Below are 15,457 nucleotides of genomic sequence, written 5' to 3' on the forward strand. Positions count from 1 at the left end.
TCATTTGATATCCCAAAATCTGATGGAAGATGTGACGGTAGACACCGACAAGCCTCTAAACTCAAGGAACTCGAAGAGCATGGGCATCATTGAGATCGTTCTGGCCAAGCCATCTCTAGAAACCTCCTGGGGAGCTCTGAAGGATCAGAGAAAGATACCCAATGGTCTCTATTTGTTCTCTAAGATGGATCTCCCAAAGGTTATCGCCCACTATCTGTAGAACCTGGAAAATCAAAGGGTACACATCTATGACTTCTCGGTGGATTGGCTACCTGAACATCCATCCAATTTTATTAAGAGGATGCGAGAGCCATCTAAGAGAAAGTCAAAGAAGAAATCTCATAAGCTGGGGGAACCTTTTGCATCCAGACTACCTGTGCCTCTGGTCTCCTTCTCCCCACCAAGTAAGTCTCAACCCTCTGATTCTCCTACTTTACATTTAAGGCAATTGTCTTCTTCCTTACCTTAACCATCCCTAATCTACACACACTCTGAACCTACAACCTCCTCCCCAAATCCTTCTAAAACTCATACCTCTAACCCACCCTCGCCTCCCCTTCAGAAATTCAATCTTACCACTACAACACTACCAATATCTGAGGCCATACTATTCAATGAACCCATATCACCACCCTCATCCACCCCCTCATCTCCATCTTACTATAACATCTCATTTGACTCTAACCAACCTGAACCTTATGAACCTTAATCCCATACTCTTGCACAACTCCAAGCTCACGCCCTCTACACTCAAAACCCATCTGAGCCAGAAACCTCCATTTCTTCCCCATATAAACACCCAACAACTCCACCCTCTGAACATCACACCGAAACCCCTCTGAAAACCCTGTCACCCAAACATATGACCCTCCCACTGAAACCATCCCCACACCATCAGAACTTATCCCTCCCACCTCTGAACCAGAACATATCCTTCCCACTTCTGAACCTGAACCTACCTTTCCCACTCTAGAAGAAGCAGTCACCTTATTTGCTGAGTCTTCAGTGGAAAAGCTCATATCACTGTCTGAAATTTCTAATATCAGTGATGATCCCGCTGCAGTGAGGATTCACTAGAATAGAGTAATCAGATGGATGAAATATGAGGCTTTCAATTTGAAAGGCCTCTCTGAACAAGTCAGAAATGAGTTTACCAGAGAAGCTCGAGAGAGGTTACATGCCCGTCTAGCCATAGAGGTAGAAGACAGAGTTCGGAGAGAAGCTGAGGAAAAGGCTTGATTAAAAGAAGAAGGGAAAGAAAGAGAAGCTGCAGAAAAGGCCTCCGCTGAGGCTGCTGCTGCTGTTGAAGCTGAAGCCAAAGCGAAAGCTGACGCTGAAGAAGTAGCATGCATTGTTGCCGAAGACATTACCAAGGCTAAGGAAACTACTCTGACTCAAAGGGAGTTATCTCACTCTGATTTTGCTCCACTTGTGTTGAAGACTCTGGAGGAACTACAGAAAGAGTAATAGATTGTGAGAGCCAGACTGGATCAATAGGACTTTGTCAACTCCAACATTCAGAATTTGCTGACTCAGCTACTGCAGAGGACGCCGCCTCCTCTTAACCCTTAGGCACACTTAGGATTGTTATGATATATTTCTCTAAGTGTTTACCTTCTATGTTTTTGCTTATTTCTTTTATATGTACTTTCCTTTTATCAATGAAATTTGTTTTGCATTGTCTTGCCTTGCTATATTTCTCTAAGTCTTTTTGAGTCTGACAAAAAAGGAGGAGAATAAACTAAACAAACTCTGATGAAATAATATCTAATCCTTATAATGCACTGCGCACATTAAAAAACTATTATTATGAAGTCTTAAGCTCTGTAGGAAGTATCTGAGTTATAACATCAGAGAAACAAGCTATACAACTTAAGGAGATATGGTAAGAACATCTAAACCTTCTTAAGCATCTAATTTAGGGGGAGATTTTTATCTCAAGGGGAGTCATCATACATCTGAATCTATGATAACTCCTTAAAATTTTGAAGTATCACCATTTCATCATCAATCTGAAGTTTCTGTCACCATCAAAAAGGGGGAGATTATTAGAACAAGATTTTGGATCTACAATTCCTCTATATGTTTTGATGATAACAAAGGATGAAACAAATTGGTACCGTAACGAATTTATATAAGTATACAGCACTCTAATAGAAAATGAATCTGATAGACAACATATGACATCACATAAGTCTTGAACATATGACTTAGAATCAAATAAAACAATCGTTCTGACTCTGAAGACAACGACGCTCACAACATCAAACGTAAGGATTCCACAACTAGTTACTCTGCTTATTCGTACATCTGAAGAAGGTCCGACCAAAGAAATATCAAGAAATTTTGAAGGTAAATCACTTCTAAACAACTATTTGAAAAATACATACTGAACAAGAAGATATGGCTTCCGCGCACTCTTATTCACGCCAACAAATAAACGTTAAATACTTAACAATGAAGTTTCCATATAATGTATCAATCATTATTTGGAGAAAAAAAAATACTCTCCAAAAATTGCAATGGAAAGGACAAAAAACTAAATGTCAATTAAATACCATCATTATCAAGATATCAACGTAAATGCTTCAGCCAACAACATCACATCCAAAGAACTATATAAAGGCCATATCATCTTCATACAAGATACGAAGCAATCATACAAGAATACTGAAAACTCATTCTATATTTTTAATTCTTGTTCCAATCTGTTCACATGAGTTGTTACTCTTAGTTTGAATTTTTATTTTTCTTATTATGTTAAAATTGCTTACATAGAAGCACTAAACACTTCCTTGTAATTCTCAAATAGTTGCTGAATATTTCCTCAAGTGACATGTGAAGTCTGTAGACTTGAGAGGGCTAAAACATCTTTGTTCTCTTAGACGATTTTGTTGTAATATTTCTATATTATTGGATTAATTCCTTGTTGAAGGTGAAATCACCTTGGCCTGGTGGACTGGAGTAGCTTTGAATTTCAAGCAAAGCAGGATAAACTTCTGTGTTGATTGCTTTATCTTTCGTGTGTGGTTTGTTTGCAAAAGTTTTTATTATCTGTGGAAACAATTAAAATCCCCCTTTCTTTTTTTTCTCTACCTTCAGAAAAGATCAAATAGGATTTATAACTACCTGTTACTGGGCAGAAGACCAAATAGAGAGTATCCGTCACTAGTTAATGTCAACATATCAAGGATAAACTCAAAGGAAGAATATCGATTATCGGTTAGGATGAACATATCAAGGATATACCACCTGGGGAAAGAGGAAGAATATCCGTTACCTGTTAGGGTAATCATATCGAGGATAAACTGTTAGGGAGAAATAGGAATTACAACTACCAGTTACTGGGTAGAAGACCAAAGATAGAGAATATTTATCATCGGTTAGGATGAACATATCAAGTATAGACTCAACAGAGGAAATAGGATTTACAACTATCAATTATTGGGCAGAAGACCATAAAAAATAGAGAGAATCCGTCACTGGTTAGAGTGAACATAGCAAGGACTAACTCTTAGGGGAAAAGTAGGATTTATATCTACCATTTACTAGGCAGAAGACCGCAAAGAGGAGAAAATCCATCAGCGATTAAAGTGAACATATCAAGGATAGACTATTTGGGGAATAAAATTAGGGATTACAACTACCTTTTTACTGGATAGAAAACCAAAAAGGGAAGAATATCCGTTACTGGTTAGGGTAAACATATCAAGGATAGACATGTCGGGGAAACGTGGAAACGAATCCGCTGGGGAAATAAAGGAAGTCGATTACTTTTTACCGAGTATTGGGTAAAGGTGATAAGAAGAAACATTATAGGTTATTTTGGGCATATACCATTTAACAAGTGATTTTCCTCAACTTCTAAAATGCATAACTCCTTCATGCTAAATTCAAATGAGGTCAAATTTGTGACCAAATTGAAGGGATTTGAAAGATCTACAACTTTAATTAAGGAATGCTTCTCATTTGAAGTCCATAGAAAAAGTTACTCAAGGTGGAAGTGCATCACTTGATGGGCCTATGACACGCCCATACAAGCATGCAAGTGAGATTTCCAACTTTGGCCAAAAATGGAAGTGTGCATTTATCAATCACTTGGCCTATAAATAGAAGCTCCATTGCTCATAATTGAGGACCCTGGCGTGCAAGCTTTGAATCTGCAACCCTAAACCCTCACATTCAAAGGATAAGCTTGAAGATTTTCTTTGAAAATCGAGTTTGAATGTACCACTATTTATGAGATTGAAACTCCAAGAGTCCTTACCTTTCCTTGATCCATTCCTACTCCATTAAGCATCTGAAGCAAGGACGAGCATAATTGAGAGCAAGATCGTCCCAATCTGAAGCTACATTGAAGGTGATTTTCAGAATTTTTCATCTCTTCGATTATGACTCCATTCTCCACTATTCTTGTTGATTTTTGGTTTTCTGAAGTCCTACCAATGTAGGAAACAAGATTGAGTTGCTTAGAGGTCAAATTGAAGCAACTCAGATCATGATCCACAAATTTCAACTCCCTGTATCTATCTATATACTTGGAGTTAGACAAAGTTCAGGCCAGATTCGAGCTCCTAAACATTTTTTCTTTAAATTCATGTCCTCCTTTTTCATTTTGGTGATGGTTGAAGGTGGACAAGTCCGGTGAGGTCCACCGGAGCTCTGGCTCCGGCGGTGTGTTGGCACGCTTCTGAACCACATGATCCTTTCTAATTGTTTTAATCTCACGCGTTGGCTGTGATTACCATCCCTACTGCGCTGTTGACTAATGACCTTGTGGAATGCGCACTTGGAGCCACTTGATCTACCACTTCCATTAATGAGAGAGATCAAGTGGTCCACATTTTTTTTGATTTTTTTTATTTTTTCCTTTTAATTATTTAATTTTCATTAATTTATATTAATTTTAATATTGATCCAAAAAATATGGGACTTTCACCAAAAAATTTCAAATATTTTTCACTTTCAATTTCTGAATTAAAATCATTTTTTGGATCAATATTAATATTTTTCATGATTTAATTGTTTTTGTGCATATTTTTAATTATTTAAAAATACTTTTAAGTTTCCAAAAATTATGAAATATTTTCTCCAAGGTCCTTTGGCCTTGTTTGACCTATGATAAATCTTCTGGCCATTTATTTAGTGTTTTGAAGAGGTTTTAGGTTTTTGATAAAACATAATTTAATTTAATGCATTTTTAATTGTTTAATTGTGAAAAAATTGTGTTGAGCTATTTTTATTGACTTGTGAAGTTTGACTATTGTGTTTGGGCCTTGGTCAAGGTTGATTTGAATTTGTTGGATTAAAATCATTGGATTTAGGGGATTGATGGAATGTACATTCCATCTCCCAAAATGAATGAATGATTTTAATTTGATAAAATCCTCCCAAAATGATGGAATGTTCATTATACCATATCTCTAACATGCATTAACACTAAAATTTCTATTTTCTGACCTCAGATAGTTGTGACTTCTATATAAGTCCGATTATGATTGCTTAACATAGCGCTAAATTTTGACCCAAAAGCATATCATTCTAGTAAGTGAGATTGTAAGTCTCCCCCCTTTCATGGTATTGTGTGGAAACTTGACATTTTTTCCTTCCTTTGGAAGATGTCTTAGTTCAAGGATCGATGCTTGTAAATAGAGGGTTGAGTGTTCTTCAAAGAATGACTTAAAACAATAAAAAAGCAAAATTCCACTAACTTCAAATCAACTAACATTTGACTAACTTTTAATTTCAAGCCATTTAACTTTATGCACTTTAAATTTAAGCCATTTATCATTTGTCATTATCATACCATTTAACTTGTTTATTTTAATACCATTTTCACTTTGCTCACTTGAGCCATATATTGTGATTATATACTTGTTTGTGTATTTTGTTTGTGTTTGTGGTCTTTTGACCTTAATGTACATAATAACAACAAAAACTCTTAAAAAATGTTTGTGTGGACTGTTGGATTTTGTCTGAGCTTTGGACTTAGAATTAGGCAACATTTCCTATGCAAAAGGACTTGGTCAATGCCAACTTTTCTGAAACCAAGTGCTTGTGAACTGAAATTTTATCTGATGCAAGTATTGGGATTCACTTGAGTTCATCTACTACATGGTCTTGATGCAAATGTTACTTTGAACCTGTGTCTAATGCCTTATTCTGAGCTATTCAAGGAGTATGTCATCTGATACATGGGGAAGATTATGAAGAAGACTATGAAGTTGCTAGCTTGGATGTGGCTATCTTTATTTGATGCCTTGCTCTTCATCTTGCTACTTGTGTATTGATATTGCTTGATTCTGAAGTCCAAAGGGAAAGTGGGTTTCTATATGACACTCTTGTCTATTGGATTGCATCCCACTGGTCAAAAATTTTCAACTCTTAACTTTTAATTTTTGCTTAGGATTAGTCTCTTCATCTCCTCCCATTTCTTAAATTTCAAATCTCTCCCCTCTTTTAAAACCTTTTTTTCTTGTGATTTCTAAACTTAGACTTTTTTGCAAATTAGAAACTTTGGCCTCATGCCATTGCATTTTGAAACTCCCTTTCTTGAATAAAACTTGTAAATGAATATAACCATACCTGACTTAAAATTTCAAAAGACAAAAAGAACTAACACTCATGCAAACTATTTTAGGCCCTTTGTGCCTCTTCTAAAATTAAACTGTTGTTAAAAGAAACTCACTCACTTTGAATTTGATACCACAAACTACGAGGTTTTGATCCCTCATTTTTATGTTGGTACGTAGGCATAAGTCCGAAGGACTTGTCAAACACAAAAATATAATTAATGAATTCTTTTCTCATCCCCACACTGTATTTATTGCAAACATCATTTTATACCAAAACACATGTACACACAAAAAGGGCTCACTAGGAGTACCTAGGACACTTTGGATGCTAACAACTTCCCTCTGTGTAACCAACCCCCTTACCTGTAATCTCTGGCATTTTATTAGTTTTGATTTGAAAACTTCTTATCTTTGGGTTTTGTTCGTACTTTTCCCTTTTCCTTTGGAAACAATAAAAGCGCGGTGGTGACTATGGTTTTATTGACGTTAAGTTTATCCATAGTTTAATGGTCATGAATTTACAGCTACAAAAATTAAGTGGTGACTTTGCTGGGGAGTAGTGTCCAGTGGGTTTAGCCTACTTTTTTATGTGTATATAACTGTATATTTGATGTTTGTATATTTGTGTGTATGATATAATCTGCTTGTTGTGCATGGTGATCTCTGAGTGGTGAGATATGTTCTAACCTGAACTTGAGTGCAATTAAGATAGGAGGATAGCATAGTCATGTTCGACTTGTATGGAGTAGTCCTTAACAAGCTGGCTTGAGACCCATCTATTCAATGGAGACCCTTTTGGAGCTATTGATGTCACACAAGTTATTTGTGGTTAGGCATTACTTTCTCTGATTTAGGGTCCAAGAAGCTGAGGACCGTAAAACATTTAACCCAACTTGGCCTATTTAGGACGTAGTGCGGAGACTGTTCAAGTGTAGACTTGATAATAGTTGTTACGCTATACTACACTCAGACGAGTTTCTCTTGAGAATATTATGGGTTGATGAGTCAATCATCCTAAACTGTAATATCCGATAGATGGAATTAAGACTCTGGGAACTTTCTAGAACATGATCTACATGTTTTATCCTTAGTACACTCCTTTAGGATGGTTCTTAACCTGACTCCACGCTCGTGACTCACAACAAACCCTTGATTCTTGGTTGATCCAATTAAGTCTTGTCAAAACCATAATCCACCAAATTGGATGATTGATCTTGATAATTACTTGATTCATCCCTTGACCTTTGTTTGTTTGCCTTGTGTGTGATCCCTTATTTGTGATTGTTGCATTCATGCATTCATGCGCATCATAACATTCATCACACGAAAAATAGCTTCAAGGAACTGAGGTTTTATTTGCAAATACTTTCAGACCATGGATTGTGGATGAAGGAACACTAAGAAGTACAGTTTAGGATGTCAAAATTTGAAAGAGTTAAGGAAGCTATCATCTTTTGTATTAGATCCCTTGGACTTCAAGCAACGTCATGGGAAGCTTCTATCTGTGTTATCTGCTGATGTAGTTGAAGGACTCTTGAGTGTGTTGGTTCAGTTTTATGATCCTCTTTATTGTTGCTTCACTTTTCCCTATTATCAGCTTATGCCTACATTGGAGGAGTATGCCCATCTCTTGGGAATACTATTTCTGACAAGGTGCCTTTTAGTGGATTGAAGGAGATTCCCAGATCTCATCTTATAGCTGAAGCTCTTCATATGGAGAAGTCGGAGATTAAGGCTCATTAGGTGAAGAAAGGAGGAATGTTTGGCTTAACATCTGAGTTCCTTATTGGGAAAGCTAATTCCTTTTCTCAAACCGGTAGTGTGGATGCTTTTGAAGCTATCTTTGTGTTGCTAATCTATGGTTTAGCTTTGTTCCCTAACATTGACGGTTTTGTTGATGTTAACTCCATCAGAATCTTATTGATTGGGAATCCTGTGCCTACTATGTTGGGTGATGTGTACTTCTCTTTGCATCTAAGAAATTCTAAAGGTGGTGGGACTATTGTGTGATGTGTTCCTCTTCTGTACAAGTGGTTTCTTTCGCACTTGCCTCAGACACCTGCTTTTGTGGAGAACAAACTATGTCTACGATGGTCTCAGAGACTTATGTCCCTCACTATTGATGATATTGAGAGTTGTGGTGAATTCTCTAATGTAAGCCTTATTGGTAAACAAGGAGGAATCAATTACAACCCTGCCTTGGCTCGTCGTCAACTTGGGTTCCCCTTGAAAGACAAACCTAATAACACTCAGTTAGAAGGTTATTTCTATCAAGAGGGTAAATATCCCTAATATTTGAAGCAAAATATGATACATGCTTGGCATAATGTGCATAGGAAAGAAAGATCCGAGCTTGGTCCATGCAACTATGTAGCTCTGGAGGCTTACACTCTTTGGGTGAAGAAGAGAGCTTTGGAGTTGAAGATGCCCTATGCTTGTGAGAGATATATGTCTATGGTTGTGGTTTAGCCATTAAATCTCCCTAACCAGGATGTAAAGGAGTTGGAAGACGGACTCGCCAAGATGAAGCAAGAGAAGGATATGTGGGAAGAGCAGTTCCATGCTTTGAGCAGAAAGCATGAGGAGTTGCAGCTTGAGTCTAAAGACAAAGATGCGCTTATTGAACTTCTTGAAGACCGAGCAGTGAAGAGACAAAGAGAGTCAGAGGGTCTATCTTCCTCTAGTATGCCTCAGCCTTCTTGTGCTTGGAAGAAGATACTTAATCAGCTTATCCTCGAGAAGGCTCAAATGAAGACTTCTTTTGAGTTCGAGATTCAACACACCCGAAGGTAGTACGCGCCTGCAGCCAGATCATCTGATACAGTTGTTATGGGAGAATTAGGATGATTAGTTTCCTTTCCTCTTGTATTTGTATTTTGGTTTCTGGAAATGTATTCAGTGTAATCCTTCCAAATCATATGAATAAAAGATAATTTTTATGGTCAATCAAATTGTTACAATTGTTATTATTATATATTTGCAAAAAAAATAATATGTTCCTTGAAAATAAAAATCAAAGCATTGCATTTCATGAATCAATTGCATAGCAGGTTTTTCTTTCGCCAGATGTTTTATTGGTTATTCTTCTATGCTTCAGCCAAGCTGACTCATCGATACAATACACATGTGAATCATCTGAGAATCATGGAACATTTGGAACAAGAGAACCGAGAGTTGAAGGACGAGATTTCCCGCTTGACTGCCATGATGGAGTCTGTTCTAGCTGCTCAGAGCCAATCTTCTCCAACGCCCGCAACTCCTCCTCCTTAGAGGGCTGTCAGCTCAGAAGTTGTTACTTCAACTGTGCCTGCCTGTAAGACCCTAATTTTGACCCTAAGATCCCTCATGGCATCATGATATTGCACAAGTGCATTTGCCTCAAGGATCAAAGTATGTTTGCCTCCTTAACCCTAGGGGTGGGACTTGTGTGAGTGGTTGAGACCACCAAGCATGCTTGCATTGTATATTATTGCCTTTCTTACTTTTTTACTAACCAAAAGCACAAAAATATGTCACTAACTTTTTTTGTTTTGAATCTCAAGAGATCATGTGCTCCAATGCTCCTAGGAGGCTCCTAAGCTCAATGAAATGGTTAGATGAAGATGAGAAAAAGCATGACAATGGTCCACAAAGCTCCTAATCATCATATATGCCTCCCAACTATATCAATTTTCCAATTTGATCAAGATAACCCAAAGGGCTTGAGGATTGTTTACCAAGGAAACCCTAATTCAACTGTGCCTTGACTATGCCTTGCTCATGAAGCAACCTCAACCTATGGTCAAGTTTAATCAAGGGAATTTCTTTAATTCATTATTTTATGCAAAGATGAGCCTATTTGAGTATCCTCAATCATTTATTCATCAAGATTGGAAGTTTGGCCTTGAAAAGTTGACCAGTCAAGTCATCTGACTAAACTGAGTATCACTGAGACATAACTTATGATGTGTTTGTCAAATGAAGATGACCCCATAAGAAAAAATGTTCTTAGGAACCATATTAACAACGTTAATGTTCATCAAAAATCTATTGGAAACTTTGAAGGTCATCATGCATTTCAAAACATTATAGGTCATTTTGACTGAAAGCATAATTTTGGGTCAACTTCCCGAGGACCTAACTTCCTTAATTTTTACGATTTTGAGGCGAGGACAAATGCATTGTAAATATTAAGATGTCTGCTTAAAATGTTATGTTGGACAAAAGTTCATAATACTAAAAGAAATACATGTGATAATACAAAACATTATAGGTCACCTTGGACCTAAGTCATTGAATTTGAAAAAGTGCCCAATTTCAAATGCCCATAACTTTTTCCTGAAAATCCCAAATGATGCAAAATATAAGTTTGAATTGGTCATCTTGAAAATATCTACAACTTTGATGTTGGAGGTTTTTCGATAGGAAGCTTGCATCATGGAAACAGAGGAGCTTGAAGAGGCTTTCTTTTGGTGAAAATTTTCCAAGGGGAACTTAGACATGTTTTGTGCCCAAACTTTCACAGCCAGTTTTCACTAATTTCCAAATGCCAAATGAATTTTTTCCAAACATGAATTTTGTTCCTTATTTCAAGGGCTTTCCAACCATTACTCGCATTACTTTTTTGGACTTTCCATGTGTGAGTTTCGAAGAGCTTTCTATTTATATTCATTTTTGCATTTCACATTAAAACTTGATGTGCAAGCTTGTGCAATCCATTGTGCCTGTCTAATTCAATTCCAGTTGATCTCAACATGGTGTATCACCCATCATTGGGCCTTACATGCGCCTGTACAGGCCCATCCAAGGAGAATTCAAATCCCATGCACACGAGGGAACCATGCTCCTCATCCCTTTTCAGCTATAAATAAGCATCCAATCTCATTCATTGAAGAACCAAGTGGAGACCTGAAGTGTTGCAGAATTGAAATCCCAACCCTCACTAAAGGAATTTTCAAATTTCTCTTTCTCTTTCAAGCTTGAAATTCAACATCATTAGTTGATTTTCAAAGCTCAATTCCTTAACATATCATCTCCATCACACTTCCAGAGCAAAAGCAGATCAAGATCTTGAAGAATTCGTGGCATTTGAAGCTTCATTTCAGAGGTAGAACCTCAAACATTTTTGATCTAGATCTTGCAATTCAATGTGATTTTCTTTGGTTTATGTGGTTTTTTGAAGTCCTCTCACTTGAGGCAGGCCAGTGGTGGTCTTAATTGTTCCAATCGTGCCATTCCAGTTGACATACCATGATCTTCCATCTCACATTTCTCTCTAAATAGGAAGAGTGAGGATGATCCATGGTTACAGTGGTGATGTACATCACCTGAGCTTCATTTTGATGTCCTTACATTTCATTTTCATTACAAACGTTTTCCCTGCGCGTGGTGGCCGGAATCTGGTACTTCACCGGAGAAGATGGTGGTTTCCACCACCATCACCACGTGGTAGCCTTCCCAGCCCTTGGATTGTGCTTTCACGTTCTAATCTGGACCAGTCTTTATGTTTACATGATTTAGTTCATCATGTCAAGCGTTTGACTCCAGCGTACCATGCATCCGCGCCTTTGAGCCATTTGATCCATGCCACGTCAATTAATGAATTGATCCTTTGGCGCTGGATTTTTCTATTATTCCTATTTTCTTTTAATTTCAGTTAATTCCTTTTATTTTCAAAAATTCATAAAAATTTTATTTGAGGTCAAAAAAATATGAGACCAATGCCAAAAATTTTCTTGAAAAATCTAGTTTCATATTTTGATTTTCAATTATTTTTGTGACTTCATTTAATATTTTTTGTGAATTATTTGATATTTATTTGTTTTAATTCATTTTAAAACACTTTCTGATATTTGAAAAATCCAAAAATATTTTCCTAACACATATGGATCATGATAAGTCAATGAAAAATAGTCTCATCAATTTCTTATTTGATTTGAGATTTTAATTCATATTGTGTTATTTTTCATTGTTTTTAATTGTTTTTAAATAGTTTCTGATTTCAAAAATTGTTGAGAAAATTTGTCAAAGTTTGTTTGATCATATTAGACCTATGAGAATTTAATTGGACTTGTTGAAGTTGATTTGAATTAAATTTGAGGGTTGACCATATTTTGTTTATTTTATTTTGCATTTATTTTTAATTCAAAAAAATCCAAAAAATTATGGTTGACTTGTTGACTTGTAATCTTCATTTCTTTTCTGTTTGGCATTGATTGATAATGACTTGGTTCACATTTGATCAATTGAGTTTGATACTTGATTTCTCTTTCCCTCCATTTCATCTTCATCCCATTCTTTTCATCTTTTGGCCAATGAGTTAATGTCTTATGGTTGGTCTTGACAAATGAGAGGTTTAACCTTCTTTGATCCAAACCAAGCTCAACTTGATCCAAGATCAAGTGAGTTGTTTTGTGTCCAAGATAGGTTGCTTCGTGGTCAAGCAAGAAACCTAAAGTCTATACAAGGCCCTTCCCCTTTTGTTTTGGCATGGAAAGTTTGTGGAGCTTGGCTTACTAGTCATGATCTCTAACTTGTGTTTATTTGCCTCTAGTTTTATTGACTACTACATTAGTCCACTTACGATTGCTTAACATAGCGCTAAATTGTCTTATGACAAGCTAACATAACTATACTAATTACTAACTTTAATTTGAGCATTTAATTTCTTGCCCTTTACTTTTAATGCCATTTATTTCTTGCTCATTATTCATATTGCTTTCCCCTTTGCTCATTTGACCCCATATTTTATGTTTATGTCATTTTTCTTTTGCTCATTTAAGCCCATTATTGTATATGAATATATTGTTGTCTTGTGTTTGCTTTGTCTTTGTTTTGTGTGAACCTAATGCAAAAAGGAGAAAGGACATCGAATTAGGAAATACCTATGCTTAAAGGAGTTGAAGAGCAACTAGGCCTCATGCCTTTAGAATGCTAAACTTATTGAAGAGAAACTAGGCCTCATGCCTTTAGAATGCTAAATTCCAAAGTTGACTCTAAAGGACTTCTCATCTTGACTTATTCTTTGTCCATTCCCCTTATTGTGTTGTAAACATTTTGATGTTTGCTCTTGTGTGATAGGGATTCCATCTTGAGATAGTAAAGAGGACCATTGTCATGAATAGCCAAGTTAAGGGAGAAAAGCCAAATGGAGATCCTAGGAGCTTGAATCCAAATTTTGATTGATTGCTTGATTGTTTGCTAATTCCAAAGGAAAGGAGCATCTTGAATCATCTCTATGATTCTAAGAAAAGGAACTCCAAGGGTTTTATCTTCTCCCTCTTATTATTTGTATGCTTTATGACTAGCCCTTCTCTTTTTCTCCTCACTCCAACCAAGCCAAAATCTTTTCTTGCAAACTTTGACTTTGTTTTAAACTAGAAACCTAGGCCTTATGCCTTTGACTTTTTAAACTCTTTTTATTAATAATCATTGTGAATAAATCTTAATCCTACTTTGACTTCATTTTGTAAATAAATCTAATTTGTAAATATAACTCATTTCAAGTTGATTTTGTGGTTCCAATGGCCACCTTTGTTAAAACTTTTTGAAAAACACTAGTCATAGGTTTGAGTTATCATGGTGGTTGATGTAAATCTCACCTCATCGTTAATGATTGGATTATAAGTCTTCCATACTTATTATAGGGTTAACCCCTCACTAGTATGTTGAAGCCTTCCTCACATGGTGGATTGTTGGTTTAGGTTGAGCCTTCTCCCTTTGATAAAAAAAGACCTCAAGGCTTTTGATCAAATCAATTCACCAATCATTGTGATTTTTACCCTGAACTACGAGGTTTTGATCCTCCTTTGTGATGGTACGTAGGCAATGGGTTCATCCATTCAAACAACAAACTTGTAAATATAATCTATTCTCTTCTCATCCCTCCAATCTTTTGCACATATTTCACAAATACCAACCTACAACACATATTTGCAAAAAAGGTTCCCTTAGAGTACTAAGGATGTTTTGGGTGCATAAAACCTTCCCATTTCATAACCAACCCCCTTACCTAGATCTCTGACATTTTTATTAGTTTTTTATTTGATAAAACTTCTTACTTGGTTTTTGTTCGCTTTTTAGCCTTTCCTTTGGAAAAATAAAAGTGTGGTGGCGACTCGAATTATATGTTTACTTTTGGTTTAGTCAATAAACCTAAAGGTAACGAAAACCTCGCTACAAAAAAGTGGCGACTCTGCTGGGGACGAAAAAGGGAAACAAATCTCTCTAGTGGGTTTAGCCTACTTTTTGGTTATGTGTGTTGTATGTTTATATTTATTGGTGACATATTTTTTGTTCAAATTTGGGATGACTGTATTTTTTGTAATGTATGAATTGCTTGATATATTAACTGTTTCTATGCTTGGTGGTTTCTTGTGAGATGAGTTATATACCCGAACTCGAGTGCACCTATGATATGAGAATAACATAGTCTTGTTCACTTGTGTGGAGTTATTCCGTAGCAAGTTGACTTGCAAGCCCATTGACTTGGTGGAGATCTTGTTGGGATCAATAATGTCACACGAGTAGTCGTGGTTAGGCATTACTCTTTCCAATATAAACCTTAGAAGCCAAGGACCTTAGATACCTAGCCCATCTTGGCCTATTTTAGGACGTAGTTCGAAGGTCGTTCAAGTGTAAGACTTGAGGCGATTGTTACGCGATACTACACTCATAAGAGTCCCTCTTGAGAATATTTTTGGAGAACGAGTAGTCATTTTATCCGATAATATCCGAAATATGAGATGATGACTATGCGACCCATTTTTAGAACATGATCGTCAAGTTTAACCATAGTACACTCCCTTTGGGTGGTTCTTAACCGAGACTCCATGCTCGTGACTTACAACAAACCCTTGATTCGCGGTTGATTTGTTCTCGTATATCCTTAATATCAATGGAAC

Source organism: Lathyrus oleraceus, chromosome 2 (assembly GCF_024323335.1).
Source record: "Lathyrus oleraceus cultivar Zhongwan6 chromosome 2, CAAS_Psat_ZW6_1.0, whole genome shotgun sequence".
NCBI classification, from domain to species: domain Eukaryota; kingdom Viridiplantae; phylum Streptophyta; class Magnoliopsida; order Fabales; family Fabaceae; genus Lathyrus; species Lathyrus oleraceus.